This window comes from Solanum verrucosum, unplaced genomic scaffold, assembly GCF_900185275.1.
Source record: "Solanum verrucosum unplaced genomic scaffold, falcon-dt-bn FXZP01000307.1, whole genome shotgun sequence".
Taxonomy (NCBI): Eukaryota; Viridiplantae; Streptophyta; class Magnoliopsida; order Solanales; family Solanaceae; genus Solanum; species Solanum verrucosum.
Window position 1 is genome coordinate 1,543,360 of NW_026020264.1, and position 18,205 is coordinate 1,561,564.

The following is an 18,205-nucleotide window of genomic DNA, read 5'->3' on the forward strand; positions in this document are numbered from 1 at the left end:
TCTTTGAAAATTATAAGTTTTCTTAATTTCTTTAAAAAATTAAGTGGCGAATTTCTTAATTAAAATTAATATAATGAATACACAATTTAATTTTTTAAATATTAAAATATTGTTGTAACTATAATTAGCTACGATATGATTTTATAATAATAATTATATTTCAAGTTTTGGAAAATAAATTATTTCCCAATTTTAACATACATATAAAATAGAGCTATAATAATGTTAAGCTTGTGTAAATTTTGATGTTTGGCTCTCGATTGACATTATGTTTATTTTATTTTTGTTATTTTAATATATTTTTACTATTTATATATTCATAATATTGTAATATTTTTATACACAACTTTTTCAAACAATATATTACAATATATTATGTTAAGATTTTTTTTAATTATAATTTAAATTTTATCAAAAAATAAAATATGTAATGTTCCTCATGATATGGTTAATATTATAAGAGATTTTTTTAAAAACATTTTACATATGTGTAATTAAAAACTATAAATACCAAAAATATTGTAAATAGGAATTTTACATTAAGAAATATCCCCTTAGGAAGAGAATTTTGTGAATGAGAAACAAACTATGTTGTTTTAAGGGAAAATTGTATATAATAGCAAACTATTAATTCAAATTAAATACTATAAATATAGTTTGATTTCATTGTACCTCATAGCAAACTGTTGCTATTTCACCTCTCTCTTGGTGAATCTCGCTCGCCACTCTCGTTCTCTCCCTCGCCTCTCTCGTTTTTTATACAAACGCAAGTGTATAAAGTGAGTTTGTGTTTGTATAAAACAAAAGAAAATTGTATATATACATATATTTTCGTTCCCCTCTCTCCCCTCTCCCAGATCTCGCTCGCCACTCTCCCAGATCTCGCTCTCTCACTCGCCTCTCTCACTTTATACAAAAAACGCAAATTGTATAAAATGTGTTTATGTTTGTATAAAGCGAGAGAAAATTGTATATATACATATATTTTCGTTCCCCTCTCCCAGATCTCGCTCGCCACTCTCCCATATCTCGCTCTCTCACTCGCCTCTCTCACTTTATACAAAAATGCAAATGTATAAAATGCGTGAAAATTGTATATATACATATATTTTCATTCTCCTCTCTCCCCTCTCCCAGATCTCGCTCGCCACTCTCCCAGATCTCGCTCGCTCACTCGCCTCTCTCACTTTATACAATTGATCTTTTTGTATATGTATACCAAAGCAGATTATACAACTGCTTTCTTTTGTATGTGTATAGCGAAATATACATATTTATGTTTGCTATGAAGCGCAATTATGCAAACTTTGCTATAGCATACAAATATGAATTTTGTGTTTGCTATATGTGAAAGTTGCTCTTGTTTAAATCATATAATCTAACAGTTTTTTATTTATGAAAAGATTGTTATTTTAAATCTGAACTTGACCGTTATTGTGTGTTCATTTAATCATATTGTGTGTTCATATGATCGAGACACAAGACTATTACTCTGAAAACTTCTTGCTAAAAAAATAAGAAAGAAAAGAAACATATCAACATTTATAATATATTTCCTTTAAAAGAACATTTTGTAAAATAAACCACAATATTTATATAACAATCATCAATATTCAAATTGCTTCTTAAGATTTTGAAGAATATTGACTTCTAATGTGATGTATAGATTTTCGCAATAACAAAATTCTCACAAAACTCTCATGTCAACACAAATAAAAAATGATAGTGAGAAATACCCATAAAAACATTACCATTAAATTATTTTTTTCCTTCTCGCATTGTCAGATCTCCATTTTGTTCATCTTTGAGAGCATTTCTTTGCCTTACATGGAGATTCTTTAATAGATCTACCAAATAGAAGACCAATCGTGAAATACAAACAACATAAACTATAAAGTATAAACAAATTGAAAAAAGAACAAAATATATCAAGAATCTTCATTTTGTGCATCTTTGAGAGCCTTTCTTCGTCGGACATGGAGATTCTTCAACAGATCTACCAAAAAGACGACCAATCCTAAAATACTAACAACATGCACTATAAATAATGTATAAACAAATTGAAACAAACAAATAAATCAAGAAGAACTCCGAAATCCTAAACATTCCTTAAATGATTAGTGAACTTGACCGCAGTCTAAAACAAATGTTGTTTTGTTTTAGAAAATGGTATTTTAAATTAATAAAGTAATAGAGAGAAATTAGAACTCTTTTAAATAGTAACCCACTATCTTTCGGTTTCTGTAAAAGAAAAACACAATCTAAATTTTTTATATCAATTATTTTTAATTTATATTTCTACTTTTTCTAAAACTAATACACGTGTATTTATTAAAACTGTTTTCATATTTGTTTTAGAAACAATTTTTAAATTTAATTATTTTTAAATTGCTTTAAATTTTCGTTTTGTTTTTTGAATTATAGATTATTTTAAATCTTTCAACTTCACATAAAAAAAAATAAATACATAATTTCATAATAAAGTTGAGAAGTTGAAGTTAGTTTGAATTCAAAATGTATTTAAATTTGAAAACCTCCTAAAATTATAATAAAATGGGGAACTGTAACCACTTCCAAAACCGCAAGCTTTTATCTTTCTATTTTTTATTTTATAAAATTATTTAAATATAAAAGTTTTGTATTTAAAGTCAAATAAAAATGCAGATAAATTTTTATTATATATAATTTATTAGGTTAAAATCAACTGCAAATTATAAATTGACAAAAAAAAGAGCCCAAAAACGTGGGTTATGTTCATAAAATTGTGGAGCATTATTCTAAGAAAATGTCAAGTGAATTGCTTTTTAATGTAAAATTTTTTAACAATGTGCGTATATATATAACTGCAAAAAATTAGTTTTAAAAAGTAACTTATACGGTGCCATAATCTTTTGTTTGGTCGTTTGAAAAAAAAAAAAAACCGACAACATTTAAGTCATTGTACTTCTTGTTTTTATCTTAAAAAATTAATAAACATTTTTAGAAAAAATGGTCATATAATAAATATTAATAATAGTCATAATTAATATATATATATATATATATATATAATTGTTTTTCTAAAACTAAAAATTATAAGAATCCAACTTGTCTGTTAACATCTAACGTTTTTTTTTTCATTTAAACAAAAACAAAAATTCTAATTTGTCTTCTAAAACAGTTACTTTTTTCCCTTTAGTAAAAAAAAAATTAAATTAACTCTATTTAATTAATTTATAATTTAAAAATTAAGAATTAGAGATTTTTTGTGGTGCTGACACGTGACACTTTTTCCTCTCCTATTATATATAGATAGATGTTCTCATACTTTAATTTATCACACACAAAAAGTACTTACTGTCATGCTTAGAAATTTATATGAAATTAAAGTGTATGCATTTCTACTTATAATTAGACATTGATCCTAGATCCTTATAAGTTGTTGTGGCTGTTGGAAATCTATATGCACACTGAAAACATATCATAATCATACAACTTACATAAATAATAGAAAACTAAAACATTTATGCTAGAACATATATAATTATGTTAGAAAACGTAAACATGCTGAAATTTAATTCAAGAATTACCTCTTGAAGTGTGAGTAGATACATTCAATTGAATCCCCAAGTTAGACAAATCTTCAAGCGAATCCACAAGATAGACAATAACTCTGCAGCAGTCTTCTATAATGATCACAAGTTCACATCCGAACTCTCTCAATACTTGGGTGGGCAAGTATCAAATAGAAAACTAATCAATCTTTTTCTAGGTTAGGAGAATCTCTATTTATAGAGATTTCTTCCCAATCCAAAAGGAGAAGAAAACCCAGTTTTCTTGAAAAACAAGAAACACACGCCTGACTCCTTTTTTCCCCCTTAGAAATAGGATTCTGAGTTCTAGTTAAATATAGGCACTATAAGGACTACAAAATTAATTATTGAGGCTTTCTATTCTGGAAATAATTCCAAATAATTAATTTGAATTATTATTACCATAATAAATTACATTCCACTAGAAATTCAAAATTGCACTCCTCTATTTATACTTCGAAATTTCCTATTAAACACTTATGTAATTCTCCATGTTAAGATTACAGATACTAACCAATAAATTAAATTACTGACGAATTTAATTCAATGATTAATTTCCTTTAGAGCACTACTTAACTTATTTCATGTGTTGGATTCATAAATCCACTTGCAAGGTTTGACACGATGAAAACTTTTAAGTTTCTCAAAAAGGCATATCAATCAATTTCTATAATGAAACATGGATTCCATCAACTAACTTATTTTTTCACCAATATATACTATTATCATCCAATCTATCAGGTAAATTGACTCATCTCAGAATCTCACCTTTTAATAAATCAAAATGATAATTAATGTATATAGATCATAATAGTTATATCAGGATTGAGAATATAAGTACATTTAATAGTTTAGATAATTTGTTTTTGTCAGTCAGTCTAAAACAACTGTCTCTACTCAGGCTCGTTCAATACATACAAAATGCACTAGCATAATAAGTTGGAAGTATACCGTTCTGATTCCATAATCAAGATAAATTATATATAATCTTGTGCTACAATCGTACCGATGACATGTCCAATTTTCATCCTAGATTGTGAATAAAAACTTTATACTTACAAGAATCGATAATTTAATCTTCTTTGTATAAGCTAAAACTCTATACACTAAATCATCTACTATATAAGTAAACAGACACCATAAACGAATATAGAATCTATTAAAACTAAATAAAATTATATTTAAACATATGGTTAATAGTATATATCCCACTAGTGGCGGGGTGGTTTGGATCTTGAACATTAATGTCGAAAGATGTATCATCTAATAAAGTCATTATCTCATCATCATTCAAGCTTAACAACTGAGAAAATGAAGGACTCTGTGGAATGCCAAATGAGCCATTAAGATTGTTATCCATTGGTGATTATTCACTCATTGAACGGATATTCATCGAATGATCTATTTGTGGTGCCATTGAAGGAAACACTAAATTAAACCTTGGAGGTGTAATCATCAGTGAAGGCATCGAATAAGTCATTGTTGTTGGAGGGATCGGATAGGCCATTAATTCAGGAGTCCTTTTAAGATCCATTTGATGAGGTATTAGAGGATACCTTTGTGAAACCATAGGAGAAAACATTTATGAAGAAGGAACCTGCAAAAGATTCTCAAATGGAACCATTTGAGAAGGAGTCCTCAAAGGAAACACCACGGGAAACTTTAATTGAGGCACTTGAGCAGGAGCGTTTGCAAAACCAATCAATGGAGTCGCTAAAGGTACCATCGGTATTGATGTTACATCTGTGACCACAATTTTTGAAATATTAATTTTTAAAAATATTTCAATAATATAATAAAAATTAATTTAATGATTAATAAAACTTAAATATTTATTGAATATTAAATAAAGATATGTGTATGATTATACCCGTTGCAGTGCTATAAAAGTACATTATAATTTTCTCCAATTTTAAAAGAAATCATATTTAGTAGAAATTTTATATTGCTTCCAATAATATTAAAAGCCAAATCATGCTCAAATTTTAATTTTGTTTCATTAAAAAAAATTCTAAATTAGTTTCGAGCAAAAGCCATACACCAAATAATTGCACAAGATACTTACCAAACTAATGTGTTTACACATATTGAGGAAATAAGAGAATTTTGTTTCATTTTAAGAATAATATTCAATTTTATTAAAAATCAAATCACGCTCAAATTTTGTTTTTATTACACTAAGAAAATTCCTAAATTAGTTTCGAGCATAAACAATACATAAAATAGTTGCACAAGACACTTATCAAACTAATGTGTTTGTTTACACACATTGAGGAAAGAAAAGAGAATTTTGTTTCATTTTAAGAATACTATTCAATTATATTTAAAATCAAATTATGCTCAACTTTTGTTTTTGTTAAATTAAAAGAATTTATAAATTAGTTTCGAGCAAAAGCAATGCATAAAATAATTGCACAAGACATTTACAAAACTAATGTACTTACACATATTGAGGAAAGAAAAGAAAATTTTGTTTCATTTTAAGAATACTATTCAATTATATTTAAAATGAAATCATGCTCAATTTTTGTTTTTGTTATATTAAAAAAATTCTAAATTAACAGTTAAAAGGTCAAAATTTAAACTTAATTAGTAAATTCTTCTTTGTACAAAATCATTTTTTTTAGTTTCAATCAATAAAGTTTCCCTATCAAGAAATAAAAAAGTCTTGACTTTTGGGCTTAGGATAATCTCTACATTCACGTAAGTTTCATGTTCCTTGTCATGTCTTTCCCTGATCAACGCAATAAGAAAGTCTACTTGTGTAAGTAAAAATGAAAGAACAAACAACAATCACATATAGAGTGTAATTATCACATACTATATTTTTTGTGAGTTAAATTTAATGGATTCAAAGGTTACAATTAAAACCTAGTTGAATCTTTGTTCTTTCCATATTCATGCTACAATTATTAGAAAAAATATGTCATATTATAACATTGCAAATGGAGATTTAATGGCTAAAAGGACACAATTTAATTTAAACCTACTCGAATCTTTCGTCATTTTTTATTAACCGTATAAGTAAATAAGTCATACTAAATATATTCTATGCGAGTTAAAAAATCTAACAGACAAAAGATCACAACTTAAATTTAGTTGAACTTCAATCTCTTCTATCTAAAACCTATATGTAAATTATGTCATATATATGTTGTTCATCATGTATTCCTAAGATACTTAGAACAAAAACATTGAAGAACTTGATAAGAAACAACAAATTTTAAAGACCATTTCAAAAATAGAAAATTAAAACCAGTAGAGAAAATAAACTCTGAAAAAAACAATATACAAAATATTTTTCTTAAAGAATTGAGCCCATTGAATGCACAGTGTTCCCTTAAGAAAATTATTCCCCTCAAGTACCCGAGGTTAATAAAATATATCCTCCCAGGATAGAACGATCTTACTCACTGGTGCATCGGTACCTAAAACCACGATGTCAACGAACTACTCAACGGCAGTAAAGTACACTTAGAATACTAGATTTAGTAGTAGTAGAAGAAGTTCAAAAAATTGGTTCACTTAAAATGAGAGGAAATCCCTCAATTTATAGAAAACAAAGGGTAGTGTGAAATGGTTCTTATTGTGTCTTACCAGAAAGGTCACAACCCTTTGAAAAAGTCACAACCTTTCATAAAAGTCACAAACTTTCATAAAAGTCACAACTTTTCATAAAAGTCGCAACTCTTTATAAAAGCCGCAACTTTTCATAAAAGTCACAACTATGCATAAAAGTCACAATTCTTCATTTTCCATTCACACCTTTTATAACCCAACAATCCCCCGCATGAATGGGGAATGACTCCAAGACAAAGAAACGGATAAGTGTGTGTACTTTACAAGCAAGAATTAATTGCATCTGGATAAGTAGGTTTCCCTTTGAACTTTTCGTAGTGAACATATGTCGAATATACTCGGTCAATCAGTAGATTTGATATCTTTGAACTGTCAATTTTTGGTGTATACCTAGACAACCATATGTCACACAATCAACCCTTTACCATTTATGGTTCTTACGGTTGTGTTCGTTTCAGCCATAAGCACCTCCTAGTTTCATGAGTATATAGATAGATGGACTTTTGACAATTATCCTCTTTGAAGCGACTTACACTTCACACTCACATAGGTGATTTCTAACCGTGTTATCACGTATATACACTATTTTGTCAAGTCTGCCAAACTTAGAAAATCATTAAAAAATTTAAGTTTTATTAACTCATTAACAACCCTTAATGTTGTATCATTGTTCCTGAGCATTGTCTTCATCATGAGAACTGATTGAGTTGGTTGACAATGCGGAATCATCAGTCATAACTTTATTTTTCTCCTTGAACCTAGCTCTTAGGATCTCCAGTCTGCTAGGTAGAGTTACCGCCACGATGACTTGTCATAAGCCGTAAACCCATTCCCTTAGATGATCTTTCAACTTTCTGTCAAGTTAGACCTTTTTGTAAGTGGGTCCGACACATTATCCTTTGACTTTACATAGTCAATTGTAGTAATTCCTGTCACGACCCAGACCATCGTGATTGGCACCCACACTAATCCTCCAGTAGGAGAACCACTACTACAACCCAAACTAACAACTTAACCAAACACTAAGGCATTTAAAGATACGGAAGCAGATTTAAATGCTAAGAAAGTAATAGGGAGTTCCCATAAACTCCAAACAAAAGTCTAACAACCAAAACAAATGCGGAATAACACCTAGAACCTGAAAGTCAATGTACCAAAACATCTAAGGTTCAACAAGTCTAAGAAAATGGGTACAATTCAATTAAACATAAGAAATCCTAAGTACTAGTCTAAGCTCGAAATGTGGACATAGACGAAAAGAGAACTCATGGCAGCCCGAGAGAACTGGCTCACCTTTGAATTCGATTGATCACTGATCTTATAAGCGAGGTTTGTGAATAACAGCTTGAAGATGCCCTGTACTAAACAAAGAAAGAGCAAGTACAGTATCAGTACACAACCACAATGTACTGATAGGATCACACGGCTATCCCACTAAGTGCAACATACATAAGCCATTACAACTTAATAATAAGATGCATATACCGAACATATATAATATCAACATCACTTATGAACAACGTACAATTTCACAATTCTCAAGATATACAATTATGGCAAGTCAATGGTCCTCTCATGAAACCCACACCCAAATTGTTAGTGTACCGGTTCGTGGTACCTGTTCCAAGTTAGCGTGCTGGATCGTGACACCCGTTCCAATGTTTATGCCGGTACGTGGCAATCGATCCCAATTAGTGTGTCGGAACGCAAAACCCGATCCATTCAACAGGTCACAATCACATTCACAAAGTACATTCTCATAATCATACAATCAAGTCATGATTCATGAATTCAATTATCCGTCGATCCTTATTTACGATTAGTGTGATCAACAAATTCAGCATTCACATACATATATGTATCATAATAAAGCAAGAACAAACATATATCACACAACATGAAATCACAACCATCACCTACCTCAAACAAAGCTTGAATCCCTTAAGAAACTTGATTCTTCACTTTCCAGATCCTTTCCGCTTGTTCTTGCTCTACAAATAATCAATATAACACGGGAATCAATAAACGATGTCTAATTACCCGAATTACAATCAACTTTATCAAGCCTAGATCAAACTCATGATCCCTATACCCATAATAGGGCTTTTACCACCATAATTTCTAGATCAAAACCCTCCCCCATCGATAATTACCCATTAGTTTACGTTCTACAGATTGAAAAATGGATTTGAAGAGTGAAAATCTTACCTTTAGCCTCAAGAATGGAGGAAAATTGTCAAGAAAATACCTAGGATCGTCTCCTAGCTCTCAAAGTCAAAAAGTGCAGAAGAAAACATTTTTGAGTTTATTTTTGACTTAAGTCGCGGCTGTCCCACCACAATGGTCCTCACTCCGCTACAGCGGCTCCGCCCTGGCGAGAAAATCCCACCTTAACAGCTTGCACGGAACCATTGAGCAAATTTAATAATTCCAAACCCTCATTTCACAACACACCTTCAACCCATGACACTCAGAAAATACATACATGTTCACGCTAAGATCAGTTTTGGGAGTTCTACTCACCCGAATTCAATTTCATAAAGTCGTATGGGTTCCTGAACGTCTTAGCTATCTACCCATGTGATCAAATTCATAATTAGATCACTCAATTGTTACCAGATTTTCCTAGACCTCACTTACTTCGATTTAGTCTAGATTGAGAAAATCCAAGTTACTACGAAAAGTTTTCAGGCCCAAATTTTTTTCCCATTGGCTTTTCTATAACGTCGGAAATAGGTCGTTACAATTCCACTAGAGAGCAGTATTCTAACGGTATTATGTCTATGTCTTATATGACGAGACTTTTTGTAATACATCATGCTCCATGCTCTACTTATTGCATCTTGACTATAAAAGTGTATACATACTAATGCCAAAGGTTTGGGCCAAAAAAGAATTTCTATCAAGAAATTTTGGAATCTTTCAACTTATTCACCGGTCTTATCTAGAGCACCTAGCTCAGAGATCATTGTAGAGCTAGCGATACATTTATTTTTAGAAGAATTCCAAAAGTCTGCTCCTTCACCAAGAGTAAATATATATCCACTCGTAGATTTTACTTTATTTGATCTCGGTGATCCAATATGCATCACTATAACCTTTCAATACTGTTGGATATTGTTATAATGCAAGACATAGTTTTGAGTATTTCTTAAATACCCCAAAACTCTTTTCATTATCATCCAATGAGTTCATCTGGGATCACTTGTGAACCGACTCAGTTCATTAATAACACATGCTATATCTGATCGCGCACACTTCGTGATATATATCGTACTTTCCAATACTCTAGCACAATCCAACTGTGAGTCACTTTCGCCTTCACTCTTTTGAAATGAAAGCTCACATTTATTGGAGTCTTGACAATATTGAAATTCAAATATTTGAACTAGTCAAGTACCTTTTCAATGCAATGAGATCATGACAATGCTAAACATTATAGAGTTCTAAGGATTCTTATACATATGATCGCATCAGCAACTCCAAGATCTTTCATATCAAACTTATTTTCTAGCATACGTTTAATAACATTTATGTCATTAGTGTCTCTACTGATGATCAACTTGTCAACAATATACAAACAAACAATGACCTTGTGATTTTAATGTAAACACATTTATCACTTCCATCATTCTTAAATCCATTTGTCAACATGATTTGGTCAAATTTCTTATGTCATTGTTTGAGTGCTTGCTTTAGTCCATAAAATAACTTAACAAGTTCGCACACTTTCTTTTCTTTACTAGGAACCACAAAATCCTCGGGTTGTTCCATGTGAATTTCTTCCTCCAATTCTCCATTTAAGTGAGTTGTTTTCACATTCATTTGATGAATTTGGAGGTCATATATCGCAACTAATAATATTAACATCCGAATGAATGTGACTCTAGTTACTGAAGAGTATGTGTCGACAAGATCAAGATCTTGTTTTTGTCTAAAGCCTTTGACAAAAAGTCTTGCTTTATATTTTTCAACAGTTCCATCGACTTTTATTTTTCTTCTAAGAATTCATTTTGAACTCAAAAGTTTATTTGTTGGAGGAAGATCAACCAACTTCCAATAGGATTGCTCAAGATTGAACCAATCTCACTATTGACACGATCTTTTCAAAAGGATGAGTCCACATAAGACATAGGAAATGTTACAAAATCAGCTCTGAAGGTAGTAGATGTCCTTTGTCATTTACTACACGTCTGAATCTTTTTATTAAGTACATTCTTGTTTTGTTCTTTACAAGGTCCTTTAGACTTTTCACTAGACTATTCAAATCTAATTTTATAGTCCACAGTTCTTAGGTCCTATTTTAATCCTTTTAGGAATAGGCACTTAGACTTTGGCTAGACACCCCTACACTTTGAAATATTTCAAGCTAGATTTCCTTCGTTTCCATTTCTCATATGGAATAGATTGTGTCGTAAACAAATAAAATTGCTTTCTTTCTGAAAAAACAAAACTTTTTGTTGTTCCCTTTTGCAGTAAGATAGTTCCTCCACAAAAGTATTGTGGCAAATCTCAACTTATAAGTAATGCAGCCATCATTTCCTTCAAAGTTCATTTTTTTTTTCAATCTGCAATTCCATTAGATTTAGGTGAATAAGACAGTAGCTTGATGGATAGATCCACTTTTCAAACATATTTCTGCAAAAGGAAATTTATATTCTCCATTCCTTTGACTTCTTATTTTTTTCGCAACTGATTTCAACTTCAATTTTATATTGCCTAGATGTTTCTATTGCTTCACCCTTACCATTCAACAAAATAGACATAACTGTATCAAATGCAATTGTCAATAAAAGTTATGAGATACTTTTTCTCACCACGAGATGGTGTTGACTTCATATCACAAATGTCAGTGTAAATCAACTCTAAAGGATTAGAATTCCTTTTTCAACAGATTTATAAGAATGCTCAGCATACTTAGATTCCACACAAACTTGACATTTTTATCTATTGCATTCAAAATTAGACAAAACTTGTATGTTGATTAGTTTTCCTTACAAGGTTTTGTAATTGACATGTCCCAAGTGCTCATGTCACAAACAGTTTGACTCAAGCAAGTAAGAACAAATAAAAATATTTAATTTGAAAAGATCTCCATGAGGTAGCTTTTTCTCACAAATATATATTCCTATTTCTTACAATTTTGTGTGATACAAACATTGTTTAAAGTCATCACCTTGTCAAATGTCCTTTTTGGAAGGACCTTTCCATAACTTTTAATTTGATTGTTATAGAACTACCCATGAACAAAGTTTCATTGGGTCCAATAAAGGCCATATAGTCCAAATGCTTCTTTTAGTCTATACAAATAGTTATATTTAATGGACATATCTTTTCATGAAAAATCACAACATTTTAAGGGCACTTTTTCATAAAAGAACTCAGTTATTTTGAACAAGTACACATATAATATGGTAGTTTCATACTAGTCATACCATATACTAGTAAAAGAGAAACTCAACGACCATAATATCAAATATACTCCAAGAATTTTGTGGGTCTAACATAATACAAAAGTATCGTCGAATTTCATAGCTTGTGCTCCAAATTTAAATTAGACACTAAGTCTAATTTTACTTTGTCTTAAGCAAAGAATCCCCCACATTTTGAAATATGATCTCAAAAATATTTTTCAAGTAGTTGAAAATAATTTTTCCACATATTTTCCCAGACTATCAATGGCAGCATGAAACCTCTTTTGGAAATATTATTCTACGAAAGAATTATAGTGCTTTAGTTTTCTTTCATAGTCTTTACATAGTGTCAAAATTCATTTCATAGAGGCACCTACTACAAACACAAAAAATCACACACTTTAAGCCACTGGTCTTTTTTCTATCACATATAGACAAACCACTTAGTATTTCGAATACTAATAATAAAGATAAAAACTTTTGTACAAATTTTTCTATTTAACAGTGAAGTTTATAGAAAACAAAAAGTACAACACTGACTTATTAGATGAAATTTTCATATTCTTCAAACCAAATGCATGATCTTATTTATCCAGAGTAGAAAGCTACAAAAGTTTTTACTCTACAAAAATCAGACACGATCAAATTCACAAAAAGTACAAAACTACAAAAGTTTTTTTTTTCTAAACAGAATAAAACATATTCTTAGATTATCACATAGAAATGCTTTTCTTTTCAAATAGCCTTCCAACTATAACATTTTGACATACTATTTTATCAAACAAAAATGTGCATCTCTCATTCTGCAGACTAAAGAATTTTAAAGGCATCATTATTTATCAAGGAAAATTCATTCCAAAACATATGGTTTGCAGAGTTTTTTCCAAAGATACACATGATAAATATCAAAAGAATTAACTTTTAGAAACTATTTTCCTACTCAGATAAATAAGAAGAAGATTACCTGGTGTAATCTTTAACCGAAATACCACCAATTTTTCGGGTACATTCTCAATTCGATCTTGCTAAACAAGGAACCGAATTCTGAAGAAGTAGTGCATTAATCTTCTACTTCAATGATCAGTTTGCTTCAATCAGTAGAATACAAGAAATACCAACAATATATTAATTTCCTTAAGATTGTTGTTCATCTTGTATTACTAAGATACTTAGAACAAAATTTTTGAAGAACTTGATAAGAAAGAACAAATTTTAAAGAGAATTTTCAAAACTAGAAAATTAAAACCAGTAGAGAAAATAAACTTAGAAACAAATTAGAAACAATATACAAAATATTTTTCTCAAAGGAGAAAATCGAGCCCACTGAATGCACAGTGTTCCCTTAAGGAAATTATTCCTCTCAAGTACCCGAGGTTAATGGATTATATCCTCCCAGTATAGAACGATCTTACTCACCGGTGTATCAGCACCTAAAACTACAGTGTCAGCGAACCACTCAACGGCAGTAAAGTACACTTAGAATACTAGATTTAGTAGTAGTAGAAGTAGTTCAGAAAATTGGTTCACTTAAAATGAGAGAAAATCCCTCAATTTATACAAAACGAATGGTAGTGTGAAAAGGTACTTATTGTGCCTTATCGGAAAGGTCACAACCCTTTGAAAAAGTCACAATCTTTAGAAAGGGTCACAATTTTCATAAAAGTCACAACTTTTCATCAAAATCACAACACTTCATAAAAGTCGCAACTCTTCATGTTCCATTTACACCTTTTATAACCCAAATAACACATTATTTGCAAGTTAAAAATTTTAACAGTGAAAAGGTCACAATTTAAATCTAGTTGTATTTTTAATCATATTAATTAGACCTATAATTAAATTTATGTTATATTATATATGTAACTTGTGAGCTAAAAGTTTAACAGCCAAGCCAATTGATTCGATTTTTTTGAAATCAACGAATGGACTTGAAATCGTAGATCCATTTTGTCATCCACGCGACTCAGACAAGAATCATATATCTTACCCACCCAGTGTTGTTCAGATTGAATTTCAAAGATCTCGCTCGTTGTCAAAGTGAATTTGGTAAAGTAGTCTCCTGCCCTTGTCACCTGAGATAAAGTCAACCGAAAACCGTGATCGGAGTCGTGGTATGAAGATGATGATTTGCAGATTCATTCGACAGAGAAGGGTGTCTTGGTTGCCGAAACCGTGGTTGAAGGAATCACTCCACATGGCAACAAGAAAAGTGGAGCTTGGCACAGGTCAAAGGGAAAAGCAAGGAGGAATTCCACTTTGGAAAGGAAAATGACAGTTTCAAACGAAGGACCCTAGGACAATCTTTTCGGTGTCCAAGTGACAAGACTCGAGGGTTTGTGTCCGCATAACATAATTTAAACATAGTTATATCTTTTATCTTATTTTATGAACCATAATAAGTAAGTTTATGTCATACAATATCTTTCGCAAGTTAGTAAGCTTAACATACAAAACATCACAATTAAAATTTAGTTAAATCTTCTATCCTTAACTAAAAAATGAATTATCTCACACTAACCTATTTCCTCTCTTCCAAAAAAAAAATCTTGATCTAAGATATGTTATATATGTAGGGATAACTTTTTCTTTTCTTTTTCTGTTTTTGTTTTTTTTTCATATATATTATATTTTTCAAGAAAAAACTGTTTTCCAGGGAGAACAGCTTTGTTTATAGCATTTGAATATAACGAACAAAGAAGCAGCACTTATCATAAAAAAATCTTAAGCGAAGAAATTTCAACCTGCCTAGCAATATTTGGATTAAATATCTTCTTTAATTTTCTTAAGAAAATAATAATCTTCTCACCTAAACATTCATTCATCATCATTTTTTATTATTTTTCTATTATAATTATAAATTTGGCTACCATAAAACTCAATTCAAAGAAATTCTAATCAATTAAACATTAGAGTCATAGTAAAAGTTGAGAAGCAATAGTAAAAGTTGAGCAATTCAGAACTTATCCAAGGTTCTAATAGTAAAACACATAAAATTAAGACAAGTACTATATATTTTGTGTTTATTATAATGTTCTCATACTTTAATTAACATTACACAATAAAGTACTAGTGTCATGCTTAGAAATCTATATGAAACCAAAGTACAGACATTTCTACTAATAATTAATCCTAGATCCTTATAAGTTGTTGTGGTGGTGGTGATTTGGATCTTGAACATGAATGTCGAAAGATGTATCATCAAGTAAAGTCATTATCTCATCATCATTTAAGCTCAGCAACTCAGAAAATAAAGGACTCCGTGGAATGTCAAATGATCCATTAACATTGTTCTCCATTGGCACTGATGCACTCATTGAGAGGATATTCGTCGAAGGGTCTATTTGTGGTGCCATTGGAAGAACAAGCATTGATGAAGACATTGGATAAGTCATTGTATAGGTCATTTCAGGATACCTTTGTGAAGATGATGATGAAGGAATTTGTGAAAGATCAACAAATGGAACCATTTGAGGAGGAGTCCTCAAAGGAAACGTGAATTGAGGCACTTAAGTAGGAGCGCTTGAAGGACCCATCAATGGAGCCGTCAGAGGAACCATCGATGTTGGAGTTACATCAGGAACCAAATTAAGAGGAGCCCTTGGCCTCTCGAAATTGGTCCCACTAGGTACGGTAGATGGAACCAAAAGAGGAATCTCGGATAGTGATGGAGCATCAACAGGGGCCAAAAGAGAAGACCATGACATGTCGAAGTTGGTCCCACGAGAATCCATCAGTCCAGCAGTAGGTTGAGGAGCATTCGATGTAGAACCTTCTTCGTGAGTTTTTGCTTCGATCACGTCATCTATCAATTTGAGATTTTTATTAATCACATAACAGAGATCGTTGAGATCTTCTAGGTGCATACTATTGGGCATCTCTTCACCATTCAACAATCCATACATTTGGTTTGTATACTCCATTTTCTTGTTTTCCTTCCTTACCTTCTCAAGTTCATTCTCAATTTTCTCGATCCTTTTCGTGATTATATTTTCTTGTGTTTTCATGTTTTTTGATCTTTCCTCCTCTGGAAGATCAAAAAATTTTGTAAAGATGTCGGTAGCAGCTTCATGATTTGGAAACATCCCAGGCTCGTTGTTGTAAGGGCTATTGACTAAGGTAGCCAATTCAACATCGCAAAGGGTGTTGAGTTCACGAGCCTTGGTTAAAAATCCTTTTTTTCTTTTTCTATATGAGACTCTCCTCTTAGTGTTATTTTCAATAAAAGCAAACTTCACTTTTGTTCTACCCATGGTCAAAATGAGGAAGAGGAGGAGAGATGTGTTTATTAGGATTTGGGGAATGAAATGAATTTATTATTCTTACTGTTGTTGTGTGTTTCTTTGCTAAGAATTGCCTCCTATTTATAGGGTGGAAATTAAGTTTTTGAATTAGAACATACTTAGTTGTCAAGGATACTATTTGGGCATGAAAATAAATGACGGTAGATTTGATATCAAATTAGATTCTACTTGACATAAATGTAGTTATGACTCTAGTCTTATGTTGAACAAATCTTTTTGAGTCAAACTTTTCTTATTAGGAAAATAATTTAATTAATTTAGATCTAGGTAAGTATTATCCATCAGAGATGGCAATAGAGTATTAACAATGTTTTTTTGTAAAGAAAGTCTAAAAAGTTATATATTTTATTTATGATTGTAAAAAAAATATTGAAACAAATGAAAAATTGAAATATTGGCCGAAAAATTGAAATATTATTTAAAATATTTAAATAATATAATACAAATTAATTTAATGATTAATAAAATTCAAATATTTATTGAATATTAAATGAAGATATCGTTGCGGTGCTTATAAAAGCACATTATAATTTTTTCCAATTTTGGAAAAAACCATATTTAGTAGAAGTTTTATATTGATTTCAATTATATTAAAAGTCAAATCAAGCTCAAATTTTAATTTCTTTTACATTAAAAATATTTCTAAATTAGTTTCAAGGCAAATTTGTACATAAAATAGTTACACAAGACACCTACCAAACTATTGTGTTTATAGATATTGAGGAAAGAAAAATAGAATTTTATTTTATTTTAGAATAGTATTCAATTATATTAAAAATTAAATGATACTCAGATTTTGTTTTTTGTTACATTAAAAAAAATTAGTTTCGACGCAAATTATTACATAAAATAATTGCACATGGCACTTACCAAACTAATGTGCTTTACACATTTTGGAGAAAGAAAATAAAATTTTATTTCATTTTAAGGATTGTAATCAAGAAGACGAGGAAGAAATAGTTGTAGAATGTCTTACTAATATTTTATCCATGTCATCTTCATCCTCTCTCGATTGTGTTTTGGTTTCAATTTTTCATTCGAGTTCTGCATTTGGCTGTATTTATAGTATATTGCGTGTTTTTTGAGACAATTATTTCACTTTGGGTATGCCTTTCGAAGATTCCATGAAACTTTTATAATGGTAATGAAAATGCTAATTTTGATGTGCTTTTCCATTACTTGCGTGTAATATATATTTAGCTTTTTTTTAGTTAGTGAATTAGGGGTTCATAAGGCCATTAGATTTTGAGTAATCTTATTAATGTTAAAATTTAAGAAATGGTTTGATCTATCAAAGAAAAGATTCTCATGTGCTAAAGAAATTTAGAAAGATGGATTG

At 30.4% G+C, this 18,205-nt stretch overlaps 1 pseudogene; it reads right to left on the bottom strand.

Annotated features, from left to right (window-relative positions):
- Window positions 1-15,702: 15,702 nt before the first annotated feature.
- Window positions 15,703-16,815, bottom strand: LOC125833763 (agamous-like MADS-box protein AGL80; annotated as a pseudogene).
- Window positions 16,816-18,205: the final 1,390 nt, after the last annotated feature.